This window comes from Eutrigla gurnardus, assembly GCF_963514095.1.
Source record: "Eutrigla gurnardus genome assembly, chromosome: 3".
In the NCBI taxonomy this organism is placed as follows: Eukaryota; Metazoa; Chordata; class Actinopteri; order Perciformes; family Triglidae; genus Eutrigla; species Eutrigla gurnardus.
Window position 1 is genome coordinate 8,089,592 of NC_139917.1, and position 23,475 is coordinate 8,113,066.

General features: G+C 43.8%; 1 protein-coding gene across 2 annotated transcripts in view; it reads right to left on the reverse strand.

Moving 5' to 3' along the window:
• apbb2b (amyloid beta (A4) precursor protein-binding, family B, member 2b) overlaps positions 1-23,475 on the reverse strand; it is a 54,160-nt gene extending 30,685 nt beyond the window's left edge. Inside the window, exons 1-3 of one of the 2 annotated variants that reach the window (XM_084006061.1) lie at positions 23,327-23,475; positions 1,539-1,648; positions 325-391 (exon numbers count right to left, since the gene is read on the reverse strand). The gene's annotated coding sequence lies outside the window, so the exon portion shown is untranslated. The remainder of the gene's footprint in view (positions 1-324; positions 392-1,538; positions 1,649-23,326) is intronic. The other variant, XM_084006062.1, reaches the window with a different exon arrangement.

Here is a 23,475-nt window from a genome sequence, read left to right on the forward strand (position 1 = left end):
TTCTCTGAATACTTACTAGCTCACCATATCCGCAGCTGAAAATAGAACCCAACAAACAGGCCATTTACTCCTATTTGAGTAGCGTTAGCTAAAAAGGACAGCGGCCGGCTGTTTGAGGAGAACCACAGGGTCAGCATAGGAAAGCTACCTGTATTGGTTTTGGCCTTTTTTCGTGGTATTTGTTGACGCGAAACAAAAGCTCTGCCAGATTTATATTTTACATTCCTGAGAAATCTAACTGGAGAGCAGCGATGGGGAACCGCTCAGCATGAAGAGGTGTTTTCATTTGAACAGGATGTGTGAAAACATGTGTGTATGTTGTACCTGACAGGAGGTCAGTCGTAGGCCGGCGCTGGTCACGGTTCAGGGTTCAGTAGACTCAGCTGCAGATCTGAACACCACAGAGGAGAGAGGGAGAAAGATGGAGGGGAATAACGATCAGAAGAAGAAGAATGCAAAGAATCCTGGGTACTTCTTGGGTTGCCCTTGGAGACCACATTCATCCATGTAGAACTCCACTACAGCTGGTTTCTATGGAGACAACACTCAGGCAGTGAGGGGACGCCAAACACCATAGAAATCAGATACAATAAAATATTAAATATTACAATTAGAACATTTTCCCTGTCAATCAAAATCCTCCCTGTTAAACAGTGAATCTAAGGTATTTTTTTAAAATATGTATTTATTTTATACTACAATACACTTGAATGTGTCTGAATGTAAAAATCTTAGCTCATAAGCAAAATAAATAAATCATTTTGGAATATATAAATGGCATTTTTTTTCTCCTTGCACAACCGTAACCCAAGAACCGAGGTACGTATTGAACCGTGGGCTAACTGTATTGTTGTATCCCTACTGCCGACCTGTATGATATTATATGTTTAAAAGTTTGAAGTTCACCCAAACAACAATAAGGCTCCAATTTAGCTCAACGTGGATTTGAAATAAGCCTTTTAGATCACATCCAGAGGAGGACCAACACGTACGGCGATGAAAGCACAACATTCACAACATTCAGTGTCCGCCGGCTGATCTGTTCCCACTGATGGGCTTTTCTGTCTTTGTTATGAGAGTTTCTGTCTGATGGACACGGCTAAAAAAAAATCTGTGACGTCATCAACGCTTTTCTGAAAGGTCAAAGATTTACAACTTAAAGCGCTCGGAGCAGACGCACACAAAAAGGGGGGGCACTGAGAAAAATATGTTTTTTCTCAAAAACGTTCTCTCCTCATTGAGAACACGTGAAAAAAGACGGTGGCGCTACGTGGACGCATGTCCTTCAAAGCAAAAGAGAATTTAAAATGGCTTTTACTGTAACACATTCACAGAAAGTGTGAGTCATTAACTGGGGTTAGCTTAGACTCGGATCCTAGGAAAGCTTGCTTGTTTGTTTAAGTAATGAGATGCTAAAAACCTGACCGTGTTCATTGACAACACCAACAGCAAGGCTCGTAAATAAAGAAAGCAGCAGGATTTTCATGACAGGAAGAACAATATCCTGAAAGCTTGGAAAGTTTACACTCACGACTCACCGGAGAACTAGGGATTGTGGGAAACTCCAGGATGTAGCGCATCCATACTGGTAGTCGGCAGGTTCTCTTTTTTCGTCCAATCACGGAGGCTTCACTGAAGCAGCGGTGTCCTGAGGGAGAGACGGACATAAAACAGGTTTAATGAGGGTGAGACGGTGAGGGAGGGGCGAATGAGAGAGGGAGGGAGATTGAAAGGAGCACTGCAGGACACGAGAGGGACAAATAATAAAGACACATTAATTATTCACAACCTCGATCAAACATTAATACACAAGGTGTGTGTGTGTGTGTGTGTGAACATAAGGCTCAGTTTGTATGCAGCTCATATTTCTCTCTTTGGTGCAGTCTTGCCAACCCTTCTCTGACTGGAACCATCATAAACTTAATGCCACGGGAGACTTGTAAACTCCGCCGACACACATTACACATTACTGCATAATGCAGTCAGGACTGGTGGACGGTTCACCGACACACGGCCGCTCTGAGTGGTGGAGAGGAAGATAATAAGCATAGTCGGGATAGGTTGTAAAATTCCACTTAGTGGCTGGAAAAACACCTGGAATGATTTTGAGGAATAAAACTGTAACTTGCTGAAAGTCACGTCATCTTTAAGCATCTAAGCTGACTCGACCGGTGCAAAGATATGATTCCACGTTTCTAGGAATTCATCAAAGATCTCCAACCACACGATCCCCTTCACACCAGCTGCAGCTGTGGGGAAAAGTGTGCCAATGATTGCAAGAACACTCGGGCACGAGAGATGAAGTGCGTGATGATCAAACCGCCGTCGGGGTTTTGGATTCCGGCAAATCTTCAACTGGCAACAGCAGCCGACGTTGTTGAAAGTCCTCAGTGTGTTCATCTAAATGCAGGTTTACCCCAACTCCTCTCATTCGCCTGCACGATGACAGAATTCACTGCAGGTTTTACAGAAACGTCCTCGACTCCCTGCATGAGGGAGGTCCCCTCTCGTCTTCACCATCTCCCTTCTTCTACTTTAATGGACACATCTTCAGCCTCGGACACAGTTTCTCAGTCTTGATGTCTCGAATGAATGCACACAACATCTGACTTCTGCAGATTTTCAGGGGCGTCTTTGACAAACATGTTTTCCAGCTGATTTGGTCTTCATGTATTTGGTGATATGCATGAAGGCCGCGGAGCCTGCAGCGGTTGTGTGTTGTGGTTCACATGAATAAAAAGCGAAGACGAAAGTGAATGCATGAATAGAGAAAAGGAGTTCTCCTCAGTGGAGAAGAAAAGCATTTTAAGCACAAACATATGATGCCAAGTGAAGGAGAGTTAGTGATTTATAGTTTGTCTCCTTCAATGAACAAGGCAATAATAATGTTGCTATGTAATTAGCCTAGCCTTATTGGCTTTGAGCATGTTTGATCAACACAGTGGAATGCAGTTATATGCCTCATGACTCAGCTGAGTAAATGCAGTATGAAGTATTGTTGGTCACTAGTAATGCAAGCCGCTAGGGGTGTGAATCTTTGGCTTCACAGCGATTCGATTAACGATACAGTAGTTGGCGATTCGATTCAAGGACGATTCTTTAAAAATTCTATATTCATTAAATAAACATGCAATGATGCGAGTGAGACTATCTGTATTCTTCTGAAAGATGAAAAAATAACTATTTATTCTATAAAAAAGTAAACCTGCATAATATTTTATGCTGAATACAAAAATGTAATTAAAATTTGCTCGGTTATTTTTAACATTATTCAATAGACTACATGCTGGCAGGGGAGAGAGTGTCTTAAACGTATTAAAACATTAATCATAAGTAAGAATCATGATTCATTCGATTAAATGCATTTATATCGATTATTGGTGAAGCCATAACGATTCATTCTATTTATTTATTTTAGCAGATCGATTTAGTAGAATCTATGGGACTGACAATCAATTCATCGATTAATCGAATGAATCGTTACACCTCTACAAGCCGCTGAAGGTCGATATTATATGATGCAAGCTGTGGGCAAAAGGCAACATCATGCCGTATGTCAACATGTGGACATTAAGAGACGAGATTTAAAAGAAACAACATACACACTGTTTTTAGTCCCGACTCCCAAACATGTTCACTTAAGAAACAAAAATAACAATCAGTCTCCAAGTTTATAAATCTTTTTTATATTTTACAGGTTTATGCAACGACTCAAAGTTATATAGAGGCTAAGCCCCACCTAGGGATGGGCCAGTATAGGATTGTATCGCAGATTGTGAAAATAAAAACACTCAAAACAAGAGAATTTTCATTATTGGGATAGTCATAAATATCCTCACAGCTACCTTTAAAAAGCTGTAGCTCGCTGTCGTGGTAGACAGGTGAACACTAAAGCCTGATTAAAAAATACAGGATATTAAAATACATTTATTTTACAGAAATACATATATTTAGCCTTTATGCAGGAACCTTATGATTGATGATCATCTTATTTAAGAATAGTTTTGTTTTTCCACTGAAACGGACACTGATTTTGAGACGTTTTTGCCTTCCAAACTGTCATTAAATGTACATTATATTTGTGAATAAACGTGTTGCAGTTTAAAATAAAGTATACTGCTGGTCTGGTTTTACCAGAGACCCCTCAAAACTTTGAATCTTTGTGGGAGTCTCAGGTGTCAATACAAGGGTCTTGTACTTCACGCACAGCTGGTAAGTCGATCAAACCTACCAGAGAACACTTGATCTGCCACAACAACGGTCTCAGACTGAGCCAAAGACCAGCGACATCTGGTTTGTCTGGCAACACTAGGTGTTACACAGACTGTGGTAAAAAAAAAAAAAAAAGGTAAACCATCTGAGGAGCAGCTGTATAATTTGGACCTCAGACCAGCTGTGTGTACTGTAATGCATCTTCTCTAATGGTTAAAGCAGCAGCTACAAAACAAGATATCATGTCTTGAATGACTGGTGTGGTGAAGAGGCACAGCTGGAAGACAAACACATACAACAAATAAATAAAAACCTAAAGCACACAACGTATAACGACTGGCTAGGAAATGATGATGGATAAAGGGATTCAGAAAATGGCAATAAGGATGTTGCATTCTGGGATTAAAATTACAAGGCATGCTGCTCAGTTCCTTGAATCCTGCTGCAACAAGTCTGCATACCAGTGGACACGAGTGTGTGTGTGTGTGTGTGTGTGTGTGTGTGTGTGTGTGTGTGTGTGTGGGAGAGTGTTTGTATGAAGGGGTGTCTGTCGACATGAAAACTTATGAATAATTTCCCATGACATGTTGCTGCTGACTCGACATGCCAGGTGGGATGTGGGATGTGTAATCAAGGTCTAGTACCAGAGTCGGTGCAGTGATACGGGTGCTTAAGTGTGTTCACAGTCATATTTTGGGGGGGGGGTTACAGCCAAAACATGCGTGTTCAAGTTAGCAATGGAAGTGGCGTTCTGCTGCGGCCAGCCAACATAGTCAGAAGCTTTAAAGACTGAATTAAAATATCAATATTCAAACAGACAGGATCACGGCCGTTTCAGAGCAACAGGTGTTTCACTTCAACAGGTGACCATGTTAACTGGTGGCTTTCAGCCGAATGCGTCAGTGGTTGCTCATATTAACTTACATGAATGGTTGCTGCAGATAATAAACAGACGTGCTTCAAATTGATTGAAGGTTTTTAAGAGGACACCGACATGTTCTGTTCGTGTTTTCAACCTGACAGCGCTGATCAGATATTATTCTGCCTCACATGGTTGCAGAAACATAAAAGTATGTAAAATGACGCTTGTGACCTTGTTGCCGTGTTGAAAACAATCGAGCCAAAACCAAACCCCGCCCACCGACTGAACCGTGCAGATGAAGAGGAGGCAGAGGGACCTGATCTTTAACACAGATTATTCTGTCTTCAGGTCTTTTTCCAGGCGTGTCTCCTCGGTCGACTACTGTGGAGCATAGAAAGCTCATCAATTCCCCAGATCACCTGCAGCAGCGTCAATCAGCTGTTGGTGAGCCGCCTCCACACCTCTCTCTCCTGCAGACAGATGCTGCACCACGCCCACCTCCACAAAGATCATCATAAATCATCAGATCGCCCTGCAGACGTGAAGGATGAATGCATTTTAAAATGTATTCTCGTATCTTTAAAATCCAGCTTTATTTTCCACTCCTTTACCGTGACAGCAGGTTAGACAGCTTTTAAAATGCGCCTGGCGCCGCGGAGCATTTGTCTCCGTGTGTCCAGCTGTGTTGCTCGGCGTCGTCGGGCCCTGTCTCGCTGCGGTGTGTCCTGTCTCACACTTCATTTATGTTAACTCATTTTGGTTAACATAAATTAACCTGTAGGCTGCCGTGCTTAACTCGTCAAAAATGATGCGTAACTGGTCAAAAACCATTTAGCGGTTTACCGTCGACATCCCTAGCCAGGATTTAGTGACAGTTTGAGCAAATATGACAAAATGCTATTTTAATTTATGTTACCAACTGTAACTTTAAAGTAGCTTTCTTACCCGACGTATTTCTGAGTGAGACAGGATATGCAGGCGATACATAACATGTTTAACTCAGCTCAGATTGATGATGTCATGATGTAAGCACGTGTCAAATTGTGTTTTCCAGGAAGAAATAAATTATAAAAATAAATAAATTTAAGTTTTATTTGCACGTGTTGTTAAATACGTCCACAGAATGACCGGGGAGGTGAACTAAAAGCGTTCATTTTATAAATGTAACCACATTTTATAAATAGCTGTATATAAAGAGCAATCCTTCAGATTTCGCTCTTCACACAACTGCAGCAGTCCTCCCGGAGATCTGTAAACATACTTTGATGTGTAAAATCAGCGGAGATGCCCTTTAAAGTCACCACGTTAACCTCATAGTGATTACTCCACTGGTGCTGCAGCAGAGCCCAAACAACACACACGTCTCACTGTCCAAACAGACTCCCTTTCTTTTTCCTACTCACAGATGTAAAACGCTAAATGTAAAGTTTCTAAACTTGGGTGGAGCTCCAGTTGTGCAGCAAGTATGCACTAAAACTATAACGACATCTGGATATGACCTCAAAATTGGATGGGATGGCGGTGATCGCTGTACCGCCGGCTTTGGGCCTCAGAAAGGCTCCCTGCGCTCCTCTGCTGTGGACGAGGGGGGTCCAGGCTTAATTACAGGGCCGCAGACACAAACGCTCATTCACAAACACACACATGAAACGCAAATATGAGGGTGAACCTTCCACACGGGCGGAAACTGACGGCAGACTCGCCATGTTAAAGGCACACACACACGGACTCCAGGAGAGTGTGTAACAAGATCTAGGATGTGTCAATGCATGGCAACGACCGCTGACCCCTGACCCCGCCGAGTGTGTGTCGTTGCATGTGTGTGTTGTTAGTGCTGGCTCCACCGAGAATGAGGGGAGCAGCTGCAAACACTCCAGCTCTCGCTCTTTCCCCGCTCCGCCGACGTTCACCAGACTGGACGGAGCGGAGCAGAGACACATTGCTTTTAAATTCATCAGCCAAGTGGATTCCTGCCGACGGAGTGATCTGCCTCTCATCCCTCCTTCCTGCCTCCTCCCTCTCAAGGTTTCTCGCCGTCCCGGCTCTTCTGCTAATCCCACTTGACTTTTACCTCTTTCCTTTATCCCATTTCCCTGCCTACTTCCTCTCCCCTTCCTCTCCACGCCTCGACTACATTCATCTTCTACCTCTCACCCCTCCCTCCTCCTCCCCTCTTTCCTTTGTCTTGGAGAGAATTGCTGTCTTTTCTCATTAAACGTGAAGAAGGTCTGTAAACTCTCATAAAACCACCCATTTCTCTCCACAACCCTGATTTACAGCCGCTCTTCCTCTCCTGTTCTCATCTTCCCCCTCGGCTCGGGAGAAAACCCATCTGTTGCCAAAAAAAAAGGCCGGCAAGAAAGCAAAACAGTCGCAGTTTAGAGGCCCGGGCCATCGAAAGCAAAATGGATGGACTCGTGTCAACAAGGCAAGGCGGAATAGAGAAATGCCACTGGGTGTTTCTCTAACTTTTGGAGCAGGACGCGAACGTGTAAGCCAGCGTTATAACAGCGGGCAATCTTCCAAGATCTCTCCTCGCTTTGTTTTCATTGGCTGCAGAGGGCTGGATGCTCGCTGAGCTGCAAACTACTTCCACTACAAGGCCGAGGAGTAAGCGACACTGCTAGCTCTTCACATTCCAACCACCATATCTAAAAGGCACCCACAACACACAACCCCTAATAACGCACCTCTGGGAGGTGAAAACTTCTCTCCTCCCCTGACCCAACTAAGAGCAGCACATATTTAAAGCTGTGTATTAATCACAATTCATTTTAAGCACCTCTGATTGTATATAAAGCTCTAAATGGTTTAGGAGCAGCCTGCGGTGCCGGCTCCCTGTTGTTTTATGTGCCTATTTGTTCCCCCCGATCCCCGACTGCAGGTTTGTTTTATGATCACAACCACAGTCATGAGAAAAGTGGCGACGCAGCATTTTCAATTAGAGCCACATTCATTCAGAGGTTCCTTACGCGGGCATGTTTATTAAGGTTATTCTCAGTAATCTCAGATGAAGTGCTAAATATTTTTGCAGCTTCTAGCAAATTTATGACGAATCAAAGAGGCTATAGTCCACAACAAAACAAGAGAGGCATCAATCAGCGCGCCACAAAGCTAACAGATGGCTGGTGACTGGGCCTTTCTGGTGCACGACAGATTAGAGGACATATTTCTCCAAGTCAGTGTGTGTGTGTGTGTGTGTGTGTGTGTGTGTGTGTGTGTGTGTGTGTGTGTGTCTGCAAAATCACATTCCCATGCAACTAAACTGCACTCTCAGTTACATTTTCAGGGAAACGTATTTTTTTCCCAGACCGAACGTTCACAGCTTTAAAAACAGTTAACGAACGAGGTTAACGAACAAAACCAAACAACAGCAAAACTTCAAAGTTAGTTTTAAGCAACAAAAGTACTCGTTAGGTTTATTATAAAACCTCACCGTTTGGCTTAAAATGACTACGAACTTGAAGCAAAACCAAATGCACAAAAGTACTTGTTGTGATCGAGATAATATCTCATTTTGGCCAGGATAATGGTCCCATGTCTACACATTATACTAACATCAGTCTCCTGGTGGAAGCCCTGTGTTTTCTGACCCGACCACCACCCGACCACCTCCCTACGCAGACTTCCACCGCCTCGTTTGAAACTAATTTGGGATACATCAAGAGCAAACATAATTCATGAGAATATCCCCCCTACGGCAACATAATTCACAACGCAGTTTCATTGTGTGGGAAGAAAACAATAGCCTTCCTGCAGAACCTGGTTCCAGAGTGACAGGGAAAGGGTTAACGGCAACGAGGCCCAGTGTGTGTGTGTGTGTGTGCGTGTGTGTGTGTGCATCCTTTTATTGTCAATAAGGGGAAATGACAGAATAAGTAACACTGTGAGACTGCAGCCTAAACAAACAATGTTGTGTACAGACAAACATGGTGTCCGAGGCTCAGCGTGCTCCGCGGCCGTACGGCTTTCAGCAGCGACCGCCTGTGTCAAGGACGGACAGAAATAGATCCATAGTATTCCACTTTATTCACACTGTAGCTTCAAGTTAAGTCAGACTTGCAGAGCCTCCCTGGTCCCTGGTGTGTGTGTGTGTGTGTGTGTGTGTGTGTGTGTGTGTGTGTGTGTGTGTGTGAGAGAGAGAGAGCTCAATGTGCTGTATACATACAGCTTAAAAGGTATTATTTCCCGCTGCTGTGGTTTCCATGGGCGGGAGAGCGAGAGACAAAATGACCACTAAAGAAAGGAAAGCAGTGTGGAATTTTTAGGGTGTGCCAAAGAATCTCAGGCATGTCTCTGTTTTTTTGTTGGGGGGGGGCAAACACACACACACACACACACACACACACACACACACACACACACACACACACACACACACACACACACACACACACACACACACACACACACACACACACACACACACACACACACACACACACACACACACACACACACACACACACTGAGGTATTAAGGTGAGCGATGACCACTTGTGAGAGCTTGTGTGTACACGTCCCATTCACTGACCCTGAGCAAACTACACAACAATGAAACACAAACAAGGTGAGAGTGAATGACCTGTGCATATTTACTGTACATATTTAAATACAAATGTGTCACCTGACACGTACAAAGTGTCTCATTTACGTACAGCGATCGCAACACTTCATCCATTGTCACTGCACGTACTTTCTCATGATGACTCATCTCAAGCTCACAAAGCCACAATACGACTGGGGGGAACAGATGTTAGGGGTTTTTGTAACGGACTCCAACATCTCTCACACACACACACACACACACACACACACACACACACACACACACACACACACAGAGAGAGAGAGAGAGAGAGAGAGAGAGAGAGAGAGAGAGAGAGAGAGAGAGAATCCTGTGACGTGGAAAAGAAACATTTCAGAAACACAAGCCAAGAGACGATTTCCTGGATTTGGGAAACTTGGGAGCGAGGTGACCCCTCCCCCATTCCCAGAGCCCCCCTCCCCCCCTCTCTCTTCCTCCCTGCTTCACCCAGCCCCTCTTTCCTGTGGGTGAGGGGAGGTGGTGGGAGGGAGGGGGAGAAAGAGTACACCGAGAACACACTGACACCAAGCAAAACACACAGCGGAGGGAAGTCCCACTCCAGCCCTTCCAGCCCGTTCCCTCTGTGGGACACACGTGAGCCCGTCGTGCCGCCGCGGCGACTTCGCCGTAATGAGACCGCAGCTCTTTCCTGGACGCGATGTCGGAGCGACGAGCTTCGACATCAGTCAGTGAACAACAAGTAGAGCCACGTCAGTATTTAAGGACGTCATCTGCTCGTGATCCCTGCTTTTTCTTATCTACAAATCCTCAATATTATAACTGTCGTCCTCGTCTACAATTATGATCATTTGTAGCCTCTGTTTAGTTAAAGTGCCCCACGCTAACCTCCCACAACACCCTGCACACCACGAGTTTCATGTTTTTAATGTGAGACTTTCCGGTTAAATGTGTTTGATTATCACATGTGAAAATATCAGATTTCCATATAGTCACAGAAGTAATATGTGCATGTCGTGGTCATAGGTCAGTAATTTGTCCCAGCGTGCCGGGAAGCGTCTCCCGCTGCTGACAGTCACAGGTTTTACCAGCGTCTGGTGCTGAAGGGCTCAAGTAACAAGAAAACCAGTCGCACCGCCCTTATTTTCCATCAGCCTTTTCTTTTTCCATTATAGTGACAAAATGATATTAGATCGGGGAGCTGCTCAACCGATGGTTCAAATCCCCGGGGAGCACCGACACATTTCTCTCTCCGTCTTTTAAAACGATCACAATCCTACAGAGTGACGTGCTTTTAATACAACAAACACATGCAGGCAGGCAGCACATCAGCCAAGAGTTGCGTTTATCATTTCCCCAAACTCACAGTGCTGCTAACCGGCTCCAGCTGAGTCAGTTGGTGGGAAACAGTTGATGGTTTCAAAACAAAAACCTTGCTTCTTGGTAATGCATTGTCAATAACACAAGTTGCATATAAAATCGTGACTGCCCTTTGAATGTGCAAATAATTTTCCTCAACAAACAATCGATATGATAACCTGCCTGAATATCTGAATACCCACTGAAACCATAACATGGCCAACATCTAAACACCACAAAAAGTAATGAAATAATAATTACAGAACATGGAACGTAAAAAACTAATTAAAAGGTCATATTGATAACATTTTTATTTAAACAAATAATTTAAAAAAAATAACACATCCACAGAGCTTTAAGAAAGGTGCAGAATCAAAGTATCACTTCTCGTGTAAAAAATCCTTTGATTGTGAATTAATCATTTTAAAAAATGTTGACGGGTCCAAAATGAATGTTTTGTTTACCTCTGTGTAGATGTGTGACGTGTGGCTGCGGCTTCTAGCAAGGCTTGTGAGCCAACAGAATGACGACGTTGGTGTCATGTGGTATCTCTGCGTAGTCAGGGGTCAAGACTACGCAGAGGGTAGGTTTGGGGTTGCCAGTTAGTGTGGAAAAAACGAACGGAAAAATGGCTGAGTTTGACGGTAAGCGGGGAAAATTTCGGTACCAGTGTGCTAAGTGACAAAAGGAGAAGCAAAATTAATTAATACCACGAAAGATTCATCACTTGACATGACTGATTCTGTCTGTGTGTCACTCAACTCGACCATGAAAACGCAGGTTGTGCAACAAACTGGCAACACATTGAGGGCGTATGCGCTTCGAGCAACAGCTGTTGTGACGTGAATGCAATGGAAGGGGGAGTGCGAAGCGACATTTAGTAGCTGGATGTTATCAATGTTGTCAATAGCATCTTCAAGTCAATTAAAACGTGTCGTGTAGTGATCTGATGTCCCTATACTTGAATTTATTTGATTTTATGGATAGTTAACTTCATATTTGCAACCAGATATCACATTAAACAGCGTTTAATAAAACTTTTTTTCGTAAAACAGAGCCCCCGTCAGTAACAATTCAGGTGGAGAGTGGTACTGCAGCACGGGAGAAGGCGAAAACAAAAACACACAAAATGATAATAAACTGCGACACCACATTAACTGTATGAAGCTCAGTGTTGAAGCGGTGTTTGTGAGGAGAATGTTACTCTCACCGTCGGACTGCTTTCCTTTCTGTCCACTTCACGTTACTGAGAAACTTGGTAAAATAAGACTTCAACACGTGCTCTTTGGTGGATTATATGTTTGATAAGTTACAGGAGATACTTGGACAGATTCAGAAAAGATGGAGAGTCTAATCAGCACATTTGGTTGGTAATTAGAGCTGCGTTGTTGGTTTCCTTGTCTTGAGCTATATCCTGACATCTTTAGTTTATGTTTTGATGACTACAAAGTTAAAACCGTCTGCTGTTGTGGATCCATTCAGTCCTCTAGCAGAGCTGCAAACATATCACTGCTCTGCTGTCGCACATCCACGCAACTACCACTACTAATAAAACAGGGTATGGTATAAGGCTGAACGATTTTAGGAAAAGATCTAATTGCGATTTTTCTGGCAGATATTGCGATTTCGATTTGATTCACGATTTCCTTCAAATCAAGCTTCCGTGCAATATTCACAATTAAAACATTGAATGCTATTACTCTAATGCAAGGATGAAAACTAAAGCAAAAAATTGCTTCCAAGTGTAATTATTAACAAGAAACATGCATGTTCATTCTTTAAAGTCCTTGACCAATGGCAGTTATTACAAATGAACTAAAAGAGCCATCTTTGACTGTCTTAAAATGTGCAAAAATCCTTAACTGTAATAATTTAATGGTAAATCAAATACAAAAACTGTTATTGAAATAAAATGACCCTTCTAAAAAATATGTCAGACATTAAAATAGGTGGGTCATTCATTTATGGCTTACCACTTTTTCTTTACACTCCGCGTATAGCTGTGGGACGGCAACCTGTTAGAGGTCGGTGCGGGAGGGAATCGTATATCTGTCCAGCGTGCGGAGGAGGTTTTTAAATACATCTTTCCGGTGTCTTCCGCTGCTCTTATCGTACGGAGTTACACTGGCAAAAGATGCTGTAATTGTAGTCTGTTTGCTACAGTGGGCCTGATCATCATAGTCACCGGACTTTTTCGTCATGCACGCGTCATGCAAATGTCTGTGGTGATTTTTCAAGTGCCGGCGTTGTGCCGTAATCAGCGCCCCTGCCGTGAAATGCACCCTCTACCGGGAGATTATAGCACCGGTATATATTGGTTGTGTTTCCGCTGGATGTTATAACTTTAGCGCGACAGGTTTTGCACAGTACCTGTTTCTGGTGCACGTCTGCAGCCTCAAACCCGAAATACTCCCAAATGACGGACGTGCTGTTTTTCTTGGCGATTAAATCCCCTAACTCCGCTTCTGGTCCAGTTGAAGTAATTTCTGACTAATTACAAATACGGAGCAGGTTAATACTGATTGGTTAGCGTGACCTGTTCATGAGTAGTCTGATTGGTGAGCTTGGCAGGATGGTCGGATGGTCAGGAGCGCTGCAAAAACCGCAGCTTTGGCGATCACATGATCGCGTTGTCTGAAATCGCAATTTCGGTCAGAAAACGATAAATCGTTCAGCCCTAGTATGGTACCATTTTTAATCAGCAAATTAACATTTTCTAGTATCAGTTTACCGTACAACACAAACTCACACACAGACCCCTTATTAATGCTCTGAATGCCCAAATACCTCTTCACTCAAAAATAGCTCTCTTAATGGTATGATTCATACAGATTCTTATTAGAGCTTCTGCCTCTCTTCTGCTTGACTGCAAGTTTATTAAAAACCCTTTTCCCTTTCTCAGTGAAAAACCCACAGACAGGCAGGCAGACAAGCACTTGCACAAAAGGCCTGTCGGACCTGACGAGAGAGTGCATCCTATATATAGCTGAGATGTGACAGGACATCCGAGAGGACGGGGACGTCTAGACACAAACGCCACGGCTCTTCCTCAGATCGTGTGCGTCTGTGAGTTCAACACAGCTTACTTATCTCACATTCTGTTTGAAAGTTCGTGGCAAGCTCGTCCATGATGATGCAAGATTGCATTGATATCACAGCTGGGTCAGATCTGATTAGATGGAAGTTTACACATATTGGCCAAATGACTATGTCAAAGAAAATGAGAGGGAATGGAGGGATGGGGGTGAGAAGAGACATGAGGAAAGAAAACATATCAGAGAGTGAGAGTGAGAGAGAGTGACTCATCAGAAAAGGAATGTCCCATCCCTGCCAAAGGAACCACAGACACCACTGCAATGATCGCTCCCTCTCCAATACTTTCAATCATCCCCTCCCTCGCTCGCTCTTCTCATCTCTTTCTCTCACACAACTGCCGTCTCTCTCTCTCCCTTTCAACCAATGGGAGTTATCTTTGTTGGACCCTAACATTAGCAGAGCATTGTCCTCCGACTGGCCACTGGTATTGGACGGGATGTTGCAGATGGCCGACCACGACTCGTGGACCGACATTGCATCGGCTCTACTCTGCCTCTATCTACTTGCGTTGCCAAGTCAGTGCAAAGCCAGGAGGCAAATTCCAGCACAGTGTGGTTTATCATAGTTACACTATTTAATTAATTTCAATTCTAGTCTACAAACTAATAAAACATTTTTTTATGTAGTTGCAGTTGCATGAATCACGGCATCACATCCTCACCGCAGATGTTAACTTATTATTACTCCCACCACAGGATATGATGTAAACGCAGGGAACTTCTCTGGCCAGGAACCCAAATTGCCACAATGACTGCGATCGTGATTCAACATTCCTGTCACCTGTCATCCTGTACATTCAGCTCACAGGACTTTCAGAAGATTCCCAGACTCTGGCCTACGAAGGTTCATTGTTACAACAGAAGGGAGAGTCTGTAAACTTTTCGCTGGAAAAGATGACCGCCTTCGCTAACACGAATAAATGAATACACTTTTTGATATTAAACATTAACCCTGCATGCCTGTGTCATGAGTGTATCTATTGTTCAGGCTGTAATCTACTAACTAAATTGACCACAAGGCACAATGCATCAAGATCTGGGTGGTTTACGCCTCTTTGCCAGGAAGTTGAACCAGTGGTTGAGCATAATGTCGGGCTGTAACTAACGATTATCCCAGCCGATCCCAGTTTGTATGTTTAACGATGAATCCTCGGTGCACGCCAAAGTTAGTCAGTGTGTCCCACAAAGTACTGTACTGGGACCAATTCTATTTCCCATATAGATGCTCCCTTCAGGCAATTGAATAAGAAATACTTTTTAAACGTTCATTAGGCAGATGATAACCAATTATATGTATTGATAAGGCAAACGTCATGTTTTCTTTTAATGCGCTGATGTGACCACTGCAGTCGTACCACGTGTGCTGCTGCCGGCTGCGTCTCCTCCGCTCGGCACTAGTCTCATTATCATTGGCTGTACGTGCTGTCTGTCAAAACCTGGAAGGAATGACTTCTATCTTCCCGTCTTATATTTCTCGAGGAAAAGTTATATTGCGATAATTATCCCTGTTTTATCGGCCAAACCCTAGAACCAGGTTCCACTCTTAGTCCAGGAGGCAATGGCCTCTTTTACACTGCCTTTTCGTTGTGGGAGCATCACTCCTTTTTTCACACTGCTACCATTAGTCACATTTCTATTACCATTACTGCTTTTATTCTCCATACATCATTCTATTATATCCACTGCTGCTGCTGCTATTAGTAGTAATCATTTTTCTATTATTATTTCAGCTACGACTGCTTTTACTATGATGTGTATCATTTCTGTCATGTGGACAGACTGTTGTAAATTTATTATGCTGTTCATTCTCTTCATATGACATCTATCGCACACCTGTCAATCCCAGGAGAGACATCTCTCCTCTGCTGCTCTCTCTGAAGTTTCTTCATTTTTCCCTGTTAAATATTTTTTGGGGGGAATTTTTTCCTTAACCGATAGGAGGGTCCACAAACGGAGGATGTTCTATGTATTGGGCTGTATAAATAAAACTGAATAGATTATCTTCATTTTTTTTTTATTATACAATATATATATAGTTTGCAGATTATGCAGAGTACATTTGCAGATTATAATCTTGATTAATTAATTTATAAAATCCAAAATATTGGAGAGAAAAAGCCATTAAAATGTCAAGCCCAAGATGACATCTTCATATTGCCTCTTTCGTCTTACCAACAGTACAAACCCCAAAGATATTGAGTTTTACAAGGATTTCAAACAGAGTATAGAATAGTTTAAGCTTTTAACATATGACTAGGCTACAACAAGCCTATTGCATTCATTGCCTAACAATGGTGCCACGTTCCAGCCCATTTTGCATTTGGATTGCAACAGTCAACTACAATATTTGGCGTGTATTTATTGCACACAATTCATCTGCCATATGACATTTACACAAAAATATGCAGAAATGTGTTGCAACAGAGATCAGACAAATATGTAACAATGGATATCTGCGCACACACGCACACACACACACACACACACACACACACACACACACACACACACACACACACACACACACACACACACACACACACACACACACACACACACACACACACACACACACACACACACTAAAAGTGACAGGAAAGCTGACCTGGCAGAAAGCTACGGCATTTAAATGTCTGCAGGGAAGCAAGCTGCAATCTGCATTAGTGCCAGAGTCCAGTTGATGTTAATACCATCACCACTGAACAGCTAAAATACACAAATGCCAAACTCATCTTACAAAACCTTTTAGAAAAGTGAACTAAAATCTAATCTAATAAGATCATAAAACTGAAAGACAATCGAAGAAGTTGTTACAAGATAAAGCATTATTGTATTTGTTTAAGCTACAAAGTAACACAATCTAAATATAAACAGCCCCAAGATAATTTTGAGAAATGCAACATAATGAGGGTCTAATATCCTCTGCTGCTGATTATTGTCCATTAGGACTGGGTATCGTTATGGCTTAGAATTATATTGGTCTACCCGGTGCAGGAAAACATTGCTAAATATCAATGCATTATTGTAGTTGATTTATGAACAGAGAAAACATCAGAAAGGTTTCAAATTGTGATCCAAAGTATGATATGGTTTCCCCTATAATCATGTTCTGCTAAAATGTCATACAATCATTAATATGCTCTTTTTTGTTTTATGCAGACCGAGCACTGCAGCGGACAAAATACGCTTTTATATGATTTTTAAATAAGTGCCGTGTGGTGGATTTATTGCCAATGTGAAGGTGGTTCATGTGGATTTAAACAAGGGACTAGTGCTGTGCGATATGGACAACATTTTATATCCCGATATAGCTAATTTTATATCCCGATAACGATATATATCCCGATATAGTATTTTTTCTTAGAATTTTATATATATATATATATATATATATATATATATAAATAAATCAATCACATCTCAGCACTATTTTTGATAACCATGTGAATGAAAGGCAAATGAATGGCACGTTCTTCTTTCCTTTTATTCGTGACTTTTTGCAACGAAAACTATTACAAGCTTTTATGTAAATATAAAAAAATGGTCAGTGTTCCCAAGGAAGGAGTACAAGACTTTTTTTGACGTAGTCAAGTGGATTTATTAACACAAGTGTTTTATTTTGAAAAGTTTTATTGTTGAGTATGTACCGAACTTCCTGTTTCGCTATATTTGCCAGAAATAGAAGTCCGTATTTGTTGCGGAGAGCTGCGGACTGCCGGAGCTGAGACGCAGCGGACAAGCAGCGCAGCGGACCTGGTGGGGATTGACCCATAGACTAAAGTGACACAACGCAGCGGAGACGCATGCAGTGGAAATGCGTGTAGCAACAGTGCTAAACAAGTAGCCTACACGTTAAAATTACAATATAAACGACAGAGGGTTATATCCTACGGCAGGGGTTGAAATTAAGCTGTTTTACTCGCCAAATGCGAGTAATTTTTGTATTTGTCGAGTAATTTATGAAGACCACTCGCCACTCTGGCGAGTAATCTAAAAAAATAAAAGCCCATCATATCTTTCTTGTGTATAAGCTTTTAATGTGAAGCAGCAAAAACAGGAAGTTGTGTGTTTTGATCAGCAACTTAACACGTCTCCCGTCAGTTCTGGGATGGACGCCTCTCATTGGCGGTTAGGTGTAGGCATGAGGAGTGAGGAATCAGGGTAAGCCAATCAGAGGCAGAGTAAGGCGGGCTATCCCAGATGATCCCGCGAAAATCAACACCACTTCCCACACTTGTTCATTCATACTTTGTAGACCTTTTTACCGCAGCCTATAAACTATTTTTTCCCGATTTAGCTACTCCATTATGTGGAGATTTCTTGTGGGGGGGCAGCCCCCAAGAAAAAAAACGAGGACGGAGGAAGAATCGACCGACAGCGTCTCAGCGCCCACCTCGTCTCAGTCAAAACCGGCGAAATAATTATGTTCGGAAATTTAATGAGAAGTGGCGCTACACGGTGTCGGGTGAGGCAAGAACATGGCTTGAGTATAGGGCCAAAGAGGGCATGAAATGTTTCTGTATATATACTGCTAATAAATATTGTGAAGAAAAGAGACTGCGATTACTATGATTGAAAATCAATTTAGACAGACATACGAAAAAGTAATTCTAACAAATGGCAATTTAATATTTTTGTCTGGTAAAAAATCTGTTTGTCTAGTAAAAATTTTCATCTACTCGCCAGTTGTCTGGTAAGCCAAAAAGTTAGTTTCAACCCCTGTCCTACGGTAGACATTTTTATATCGTACTACGATATATATCGTAATATCGCACAGCTCTACAAGGGACTGATAATAAATATTCAGAAAATAATTTAAAGAAACTGCAAAGTGTTAAATTTGAGAACAGAGTTTGGTGGTAGATGGTAGAACATTAACGATGAACTTATACCTTTTGCCACAATGACAGACTGTTTACAATCGCCGTTTCAAGAAAAATAAATGTTTACATAGTCTGTTAGTCTGTTGTGCCTAAACGATGAGTCACATAGCCTACTTTATTGATCTCTGGGGGGACTGGGACAGTTCTGTGATTTATTTTTATATATTTGTTTATTGACAATATGCCAGAATTTGAGTGCCTTAGCTGCGAAAGTAAGAATTACAGCCAATAAGCAACTGTTGAATCTATATTTTTTTAATAAATGAACATAAAAGTTATTCACTGCATTTTTTGGTTTTCCTTATTGTACCAGAAATGCACTGAACCGCGTCCCAAACACCGAGGTACCGAACCATGGATTGTGTGTATCGTTTCGACCCACACCCCTCCTGATGATAAACAGCCCAATGAATAATCCTCGCCAGCATCACAGTAAGTGCAGCTGAGATGTCTCTTGCAGCCGTTGGCTTCTTGCTCCTGTATACAAAGTGTGTCTGGTGAATGCAACAAGGACGGACGATCAAAGACTACCAAGTCTGAGTTGCTCCTCGTTTTGAGCGCGGTAGGAATCTCTTGAACCCAATTCACAGACACACCTGGGCATCTGGCCTTCACAGCCTCTTTCATCACATCCGGGCTTTTACAGTGTGTCTGAGAGTGTGTTTGAAAGTCAGAGAGAGAGAGAGAGAGAGAGAGAGAGAGAGAGAGAGAGAGAGAGAGAGAGAGAGAGAGAGAGAGAGAGAGGGACACTGAAAACCCTTATGCAGCTGAACTGGGAGTGATGGGGGTATACATGTGAAAGTGCAACTACGTGGAAAAGACAACATCAGAAACAGAAACATATAAACAAAAGAGTGGGGAAGTGTGTGTGTGTGTGTGTGTGTGTGTGTGTGTGTGTGTGTGTGTGTGTGTGTGTGTGTGTGTGTGTGTGTGTGTGTGGTTCCCTTTTAAAAATGGAAAACGTGTCTGTCCTTGGCTGCTTCCCCGGGTAATTTGTAGGCAGAATAACATGCACACTGACGATCCAATCACAAGGCAGACTTGACAGCGAGAAGACAGCCGATCAGCGAGGGCTGCCAGGAGCTGACACGCTACACGGCACGTACACGCGCCTGAGCGTGAAGAATAAAAACACGATGCAAAACGGAGCAAAAGTAAGGCGATGTGGATCGAGGGCGTGGGTGAGGAACTGTCAAAAAACGGGGGAGAAAGAGTGACAGACAGACAGATGGAGAGGGAGAGAAAGGAGGCCTATCATTCAGTTTCACACCCTACAGGATGAACAGGGCCTCTGTGCTCCTTCTCTGTTCAAACACACCTCACGGCTGTCTGCTCCCTGCAACAACAATACACACACCCACACCCACACCCACACCCACACCCACACACACACACACACACACACACACACACACACACACACACACACACACACAGCAGCCTGACAGTGGGCACAATAACCCTATTGAGAGGCATCGATAGGGGGCTGAATGTGAAGAGAGAGAGGGATTGAGAAAAAGATTGGCAACACACACACACACAACTGTGGTCTGGTCATCTTGCCAACTTGACAGCCGGGATGAATCTACTCTCTGCTGTCCTTAATTCATCATTCATCTGTCCAATCTGGTCAGAATTTACACACTTTTCTGCACATGACTACACACACACACACAGTTTGATCAAGGGCGGACCAGTGGTATTGTTTCACAGGGGAAGCACGGTGGCAGCAGATAGCAGATCTCTTTATCTGATTGCCCACACAGTCACACCAGCATGTACGCACATGCAGTTTCACCAACCTTTCTCATCAGCTGTTGTGCATGACCTCGACCACACACACAGACTAACAGGTTGCTGTAAGAATGTCCCAACACACACACACACACACACACACACACACACACACACACACACACACACACACACACACACACACACACACACACACACACACACACACACACACACACACACACACACACACACACACACACACACACACACACACACACACACACACACACACACACACACACACAGCGTGACAAACATAATTACATCCAATCTGCAGAACACTTCGGGGCTAGCTGAGATATCGCCATGTATTTTTGGTTGTCTGACACAGCTTCACGAGGTGACGGCTTACATTCCTGATCTGCTATTTCTGTCCACGTCCATATGCACAGTATGGGTAAACGCGGGCGTCTCGCCGCCGTTATTTAGCTCGCTGTGATAGAAGCCGCCTCAGCAGAAGAGGGGCCATCTTAAAACTGAGGCGCTTTCATAACACCAAAGCTAAACAAACACGCACACACATAAGCACGCTACAGCTGCAGCGCTTGGCACCAAAACTGGGCCCATAAATGTCCAAGTCACTTTTTCCCATAGTCAGCAACTCCTGTGTCGAAACGCTACAGAGGGAGGGCGAGGAAATAAAGAAGCGAGGAGTAATGATGTGAAAAAAAGAGCAGAAAGGGGAGAAGGGGCGAGAATATGAACCTCAACTTAAAAGCCCAGGAGCCCTGAGCAATTAGCAATGACATCATGTTTCTGCAGACACAGACAGACAGAGACCAGGTCTGGATGAACAGCGAGCCAGCAGGGCCAGGAGGCTGGAAAGACAGAGGGGGGGGGAGGGGGAGGCAGGCTGTGACGGAGAAGGAGAGAGGATGACAGTGCACCATTTCAACTCTGGCGGTACAGTCTGTGACACAGTCATTCTTGTGGTTCGCACTAATACTTTTAGCAACCCAACGCCACAGTGTAAACCCTATAAAAATCACCACAACCACTGCCTAAAAATAGCGAGCGTTGGCTGTTCACCATCAAAGTTTGTGGGGTTTCCTTCATTATGTTTTTCTTTTTTCCTGACAAGTATGCTTTGTGGACACACCTCCTAATTGCACACACAAGAAAAGCGCAGTGCACGACAAAATGCACGAGAGCCCGCGTCGCCAGGAGGGACAGGAACCTCAGTGGTGCGCTCCAAAAACAGCAGACTGGTCCTCTGCTAATTCGTCTTGTTGTCAACAACTTCAGTGCTGCTTCTCCCAACACAGAAACACACACAAGAACTTATCCAGTTCTCGTGAAAGTACACTTGAGGTGAACGTTTCTGAACGCTTGACATCTTAAACACAACCCTACCTCAGAGATGACAGAAAACACACCCTCCTCTAAGTCCATTAAATCACATAAAGAAGCCATGAAGTGGCTCTGTGTTTTTATAAAACATACTATCTCAAGGGCCAGGCTGGAAATGATTAGCTAGCTTGCGTCCAGGCAGCACCAAGCACCAGCAACACAAGCCCCTGGGGGTCTGCATGGCCTACGGCCCCAGACCACTCCGAGTCCAGAGAATACCCCTCCTGTATGCTCGTTTGTGTCACAATGAGTCCCTTTATTACTTAAATGGTTGCTCAGCACAGACAGACCTACATGGGACCAGACATCGGGTAGATCCAAGAGTCACGAGCATCCCTCAGTGGGACCTACCGACCCCCCGGGTCTGAGGTGCTGAAGTTAGAAATTCACATAACATTCACAGAAATCCATCTTGATATTAGATTAACTGTTAAGTTAATGAGTTAATGGAGCCCCCCATTCTAGCTTCTCAACTTTTAAGGGGTTTGGATGATTTCCACCATTTCACATAACTGAAATACCCAGTGTCTTTGGGTTTTGGTCTGTTAATCAAACAGAACAAACAAATAATTTTCTGGCTTGTCAAAATGATGAGTTTCAGGCTTCTCCAACGTACTGGTGGTGTCAAGCAGCGCAGCAGCGTTTCTCTGGTGGAGATGGAGGGCAGCAGACCGTCGGGTAGCTGCTGTGTATGAAGGTGTTTAGCTGGTTGGTTGACTTGTTTACCTGCTCACGAGCCCTCTACACGAACACAGCGCGTGTTAAAGAGTCGCGAGGCTTCACAAATGTTCCCTACAGCTGTGTTTTATCCACATTCACGCTTCTCCCCCATTAAAACCCCGACATAGCAGTTAGCTAACATCGCAGTTAGCGGCGGTCAACGGCTGGCGGCTCGCGACACCGTCGCACGAGCGGCGGCTCCGTGAGAACTCCTTCAACGGTCTTCGCAGCCACAACAACACCCGACAACGAAGTGATAAGCAGCACACGCTGGGCGCAGTTAATGCCCACCAACAGCCGCCGCAGCCTCCCGGTCTCCTCTCCCCCACCACCCCGACTTGTTTGCAACGCAGCGGGCCCCTCGGACGCCCGAGCAGCGCGGCGCCTGGAAGAATGTGGAAAGTTAACTCACGTCTCCCACTTCGATCCGAGGCCGATGGAGACTTTAAGCTCCGCGGTGCCTCGTATTCAGGCTTCTATTCTCGGCATGCCGCATCACTCACCTCCTCTCTGGTGTGTTCACGTCCTCCTCGCTGCGCTCCTCCTGTGTGTGTGTGTGTGTGTGTGTGTTTCTCTCCTCCTCCCCTCCGTTTTCCCTCAGCTTGTTCCCTTTCTCCTCCCTCCCAGATGCCGCTGTTCTCCGACAGGGGGA